General features: G+C 43.3%; 1 pseudogene; it reads right to left on the bottom strand.

Annotated features, from left to right (window-relative positions):
- Positions 1–1,602: 1,602 nt before the first annotated feature.
- LOC141134444 (large ribosomal subunit protein uL2 pseudogene) lies at positions 1,603–2,466 on the bottom strand (annotated as a pseudogene).
- Positions 2,467–6,125: the final 3,659 nt, after the last annotated feature.

A 6,125-nucleotide genomic window follows, 5' to 3' on the forward strand; every position in this document is an offset into this window, starting at 1 on the left:
TCTGCGTGCCAACGGGGCCCTAAACCTCAGCCTGGAGCATCACAGCACTAATGCGCAAGGAAGCAGATTCAAGGAAGACTCTTCATGCTGACTTCCCTTCCCAGTTCTAAGATGTCCAGTGTCACAATCCAATCAGATTTATCAGAAGCCAGTGGGACCCTGGTACACTCATTTACAGTCTGGAGAAGTCTGATCAGAAGTGATCTTCATAGAAGACTTGTGGCTAGAGAACCATACCTCTGATGTGGACACAAGGCCAAGCAACTCCACTGTGCATGCAAACACTGGTGCGTAAAAAAAATGGCAGCAGGTGCTCTGAATTGATGAGCACAAATGAAATATTTGATTGTAAATGAAGGCAGTTTGCTAGTAAACAGGGATTTAGCTGAGACAAACAGCAACAGTCTGTGAGTAGGTCCAAATCAGCAAAGCATTTTATTAGACACACACACTACAGTCACATGTGGGAGGTCAGCTTACAAGTCAGAGACCACCACACTCTCCTGTAGATTGTATAGATTTATATACACTTTACAATCAAGATAAAAAGCAAGCTTAAACATCATAGATTAACAATATCTAATGACTCAATTTCTCTCCAGTCTTCATGAGTCAATGTATATCACGTGGGTCCTCCAAGATAGAGGTTGGCAACTGGCAGGGTGTTGACTGCTCCTGGTGGTTCCCAATATCCAGAGGTAGGATCTTGATGCCTGGTAATGTCCCTTTCATTAGTCCATAAGCCATACGATAATGACTCTGCAGTACGTCCCCTCAAAAACATATTTATCAAGTTCTAGACATGTACTTCTATTAATCTTTAGTGAAGACATATCTAAAACGGATGACACATTTCTAAGGTGGCTGATACTATTACAAAATGGGGGGTGACCAAGTGATACAGCAAAAACTATTGTAAATTTTGCTACACACTGAGGGCCTGGAGAGTGGCACAAGGGTGAGTGCAAGCAACTGTGAAGCATGGTGGAGATTTTATGCAGGTTTGGGGCTTTATTTCTGCACATAGAGTTGGTGATGTGGTTAGAATTATCCATATCCATTTCCTCAGTTCTGAAAAGTGCAGGCACTCCTTGGCTACTATTCTGTTACTCAGACCAATGCTATAGTCTCATGACAGAAACATGAATATTGCTGGATCAATTAGGTTGTATATGCCTCAACATCCTGATCCCTGTTTACCCATAAGAGATGGACCCCAGAGAGCTATCCCTTTTTTTCACTCTCCCAACTTCCCTCCTCCCCATCGCCACCCCTGCAGCTACTTAAATACCCCAAATACTCCACACCACCTGTTTTAGTCCAGAAAAGCCTGCAGTACAGTGACATACTCATGTGCATTGCACATAGTTGCTGGCTGGTTGTGGTGCAGCCCCATACTTATGACAGTGTGGGGTATAATTTTCACGGTGGTTGTGAAGCAACATGGCCACAGCATGCATACAATCACCTCATAAACACTGGGGTTGATTTACTAAAGGCACATAGACTGTGCACTTTGCAAAGTGAAATTGCACTCTGCAAGAGCGGTTGCTCCAGTGCTTAGTAAATGAGGGTGAAGCTCTGCTGACTTCCATCATCCAATCATGTGCGAGCAAAAATGCTGTTTTTTTTATTTTCCTTGCATGTGATTGGGTATTCTTTGCAAAGTGAAGTTCTTTTTTTTTTTTTTGAAAGTTTATTATGTAATTTATGCAGGGAATATTTTTAGTTCTCTTTTTCTTGCACAGTCTTTGTGCCGTGCAGACGTTCACTATGACGAGCAGCAATGAGACTGACTTTGCGACCAGCTGGAGCATCTCTCCTGATAGTTGAAGGTTTGCCAATGTGCTGGTGGTTACCACCATCAAAGGGATGTTCTACAGGATTCATAGCCACACCATGGACATGTGGCCAGCAGTTTCTCTTAGCCTTATAGTTGTGGTAGGCATGACCTGCCTTCAGGATGGGCTTATCAATACGTCCACCACCAGCAACGACTCCAACAATTGCTCTGTTTGCAGAAGGGGTAACTTTCTTGGAGGCAGAGGGCAGCTTTACTCTGATGTTCTTTGTTTCAGGATTGTGAGAGATGACTGTAGCATATTTGCCAGACGCAGGAGCCAACTTGCCAAAATCACCTGGCTTCTCCTCTACACAACAAACAATAGTTCCTTCGGACATGGTGCCAACAGGGAGGACATCACCAATGTTTAGTTGAGTACACAAATTGAATGGTATGGATACACTCTGCCGCAATGAAAAGTTCAGTCCTTTCTGAATCTGTAAGGGTCACAGAAGGCAACTTTAGCCAGGATCGTGGATAATGTCTTTCACAATCCCCTTGATGTAGCCATGCCTTTCTATAAAGTCGACAGCCCTGAGCTTAGCAGGTACTTTCCTATGCTTTACATGGGCTCTGAAAACAGACCCTGCACCTTTTCTCTGTCCCCTGATTACATGTCCCATGGTGCACAAGAGCAAAGTGAAGTTTTACCTCATTTACTAAGCTCTTTTATACTCTCACCTTTTTAAATGTTATATATCCACTTGCTGACCATCCTATAGCATATTTACTGCTAGGGGGAGGCTGTGTTGTGCGGGGTCACATATGAATATGTGACCCTGCACCTCCGTGTATCAAGTGCGAGTGCACGCCACCGGTGGTTTACTCCCACTGTGAATCTACAATCAACTTTTGCGCAAACCAATCAATATACGCTTATTGGGATTTTTTACCAGAAATATATAGAAGAATACAGATTTGCTTAAATTTATGAAGAAATTAGATTTTTTACATTTTTTATTGAATATGTTTTATAGCAGAAAGTAAATAATCTAGTTTTTTTTTCAAAATTGATGTGTTTTTTGTTTATAGCGCAAAAAATAAAAACCGCAAAGGTGATCAAACACCACCAAAAGAAAGCTTTATTTGTGGGAAAAAAATGACATAAAATGTATTTGGGTACAGCGTCACATGGCCAAGCAATTGTGAGTTAACCGCTTCAGCCCTGGAAGAATTTACCCCCTTCCTGACCAGAGCACTTTTTGCGATTCGGCACTGCGTCGTTTTAACTTACAATTGCGCAGCCGTACGATGTTACACAAAAACAAAATTGACGTCCTTTTTTTTCCCACAAATAGAGGTTTCTTTTGGTGGTATTTGATCGCCTCTGCGATTTTTATTTTTTGCGCTATAAACAAAAAAAGAGCTACAATTTTGAAAAAAAAGCAATATTTTTTACTTTTTGCTATAATAAATATCCCCCAAAAATATATAAAAAAACATTTATTTTTTTTTTATTAGTAATGGCTTTGATCTGCGATTTTTATCGTGACTGCGACATTATGGCGGACACATCAGACACTTTTGACACTGTTTTGGGACCACTGTCATAAATATACAGCGATCAGTGCTATAAAAATGCACTGATTACTGTGTAAATGACACTGGCAGGGAAGGGGTTAAACACTAGGGGGCGATCAAGGGGTTAAGTGTGTCCTAGGGAGTGATTCTAACTGTGGGGGGAGGGGCTACCACTGACATGACAGCGATCACTGCTCCTGATGACAGGGAGCAGTAGATCCCTGTCATGTCACTAGGCAGAACGGGGAAATGCCTTGTTTACATGACACGATCACCGGAAATCGTCGGACATCGAGTCCGCAGGACCCGCGGGCACGGTCACGCCGTACACAGGGGGCGCGCGCCCGCCCGCTAGCCCCGCCAATTAAAGGGGACATACAGGTACGCCCATTTGCCCACCGCTGCCATTGTGCTGACGTATATCGGCGCGCGGCGGTCGGCAAGTGGTTAGAGTAACGCAGGGCCGTATCGCAAAAAATAGCCTGGTCATGAAGGGGGGTAAATCTTCAGGAGGGGCAAGTTGGTAAAGTTCCTTTCTATAAATGGAATCTGTTGATTCCAACCTTGTTGCGTGGGTTCTTGCACCTAATTGGAGTGCAGGTTCTTTCACCAGGGTGCATGCTCCTGTGGGGGAGAATTAAGACTGTGACACAGCCTCCTATTACTACCTCCCCACCCACCCAGATTTGTGTGAATGAGCCCTGAGGTAAAAAGCACTTAGGCTGGCCATACCTGTACAATTTTCTTGTACAATTTTCCTTTAGATTTAACAAAAAACATACAATATGAGGCCAAACAAACTAAAAGAACTTTCAATTGCATACAATTAGGCAGGGCCTTGCACTACATAGTTTAAGGTTAATCTAAAGAAAAATTGTTCAAGGATTTGAACATGTATGGCCTGCCTGAGGCCCCTTTCACATATAATGTCCGTTTTTGACGGACTCTGTTTTCTCAGCAGGGATCGCTCTGTTGATCCCCGTTTAGTCAGGGGATGACAGGTCCGTCTCTGCTTACTGTGCAGAGACGGACCTGTCAGATCCCCGCTATGAGGGGTCGGATGAAAACGGATCTGCCTCTCTGTTTTCATCTGGTCCGCCAGACGGATGGAAAATAGGGTTTCCATCCGTCTGAATTTAGCGGATTGGATGTCAGCGGACATGTCACCGATGACATCTGTCGCTCCATGGAACTGTATAGAGCTTCCGTTCAGGTCCGCCTAAAAAACTGACAGGCGGACCTGAGCGTTCTGCATGTGTGATAGGGGCCTAAGGCTAGTTTACACTTGCTTCAAAACATGGCTTAGGACACGCTTTGTTAAAGCTCTCTGAATGCCAGCCAAATGGTTAGCTTACAGGCCTGTTTACTCCTTGATTTTGCTTGGTGCTTCAATAAGGGCTTTGGCGGAGCTTCGGTGAGCCTTTGGTGGGTCTTCAAGCGAGCTTTACCATAGACTTCTATGGAGGCTTTGAAGACGCTTTGAAGCATCACTGAAGCTACATGGGGAATAATTTTTGAAGCAAAGCCGAAGCAAAGCAAAAGCAAGGTGTAAACAGGACTGTAAGATAACCATTTTATTTAGTCACAGGGGCTTTGACCAGCATTCAGAGAGCTTTAACAAAGCCTGTCCAAAGCCTTGTTTTGAAGCAAGTGTAAACTAGCCGTTAATGTATGTTGAAGCTGAAGCGAGTGTAAATGATCCCTTAGTTTGTTCATTCGTGTTGTAGAGTGGTTATTGATCAATTATTCACTACATGTTTATTACAGCACCCCCACATTTTTATAAAATTTTCTAAATATTGTTATGTTTCCATTTTTAATAGCATTTTTTAAAATGTGCCTATAACTGTGGAACAGCACTGTGTGTATATAAGCGTATTGCAATACCTCCCAACTTTTTGCTATGGGAAAGAGGGACACCTATTAAAGTGGAGGGCCACCCTGAAAAACAAAAATTGCACCAAAAATCCTAAAAAAAAAAAAAAATTTGAAAAAAAAAAAATTTTTAAACTTACCTAAACCCTTGTTGCTAAGCAGTCTTACTAATCTGCCTCTTCCTATTCCGCAGTGTGTCCTGTTTTCCTCGGTGATCGGCCCCGTTGTCTTCTGGGAACTGTGTGTGTTCCCAGAAAACCACGGTGCCATTCACAGAGCGCCGCTCGCGCGTGCGCGGTAGGAAACTGGCAGTGAAGCCGCAAGGCTCCACTGCCTGTTTCCCTTAGTTAGGATGTCGGTGTCGGAACCCGAGAGCTGAGGGACGGGTCGGCCTCGGGCGGCCGACATCGCGGGCACCCAGGACAGGTAAGTCTACTTACTTAAAGTCAGCAGCTACAGTGTTTGTAGCTGCTGACTTTAAAAAAAAATGTCACTGGCCGGAACCCCGCTTTAACAAACGTATGAAGGGATAGGACACACCCCCTGCCACGCCCCCTTAAAGGATAATTATACAAAAAAATGATTAGTTAAACCTACAAGTACTTTTTTAACCACTACTATTCCTTTATATTGGCTCTTAAAATTTACAAATGAAGCAATTTAGAAATTGGATAAAGGCTTTAGAACTGAGAAACACATTTTGAGAGATAAAAAGTGCATTTTATATACAACTATATAGATCAGACCGAAATGAGGGACATATGAGGAGGAATGAGGGACAGAGGGACATTGTTCTGAATCAGGGACAGTTGTGAACTATGGTATTGTGCTCCTTTATTCCTAGGAGTGGAGTTGATGTCACACCTCAGTCACACACATTCCTGCT

This window comes from Aquarana catesbeiana, linkage group LG03, assembly GCF_042186555.1.
Source record: "Aquarana catesbeiana isolate 2022-GZ linkage group LG03, ASM4218655v1, whole genome shotgun sequence".
Classification (NCBI taxonomy): Eukaryota; Metazoa; Chordata; class Amphibia; order Anura; family Ranidae; genus Aquarana; species Aquarana catesbeiana.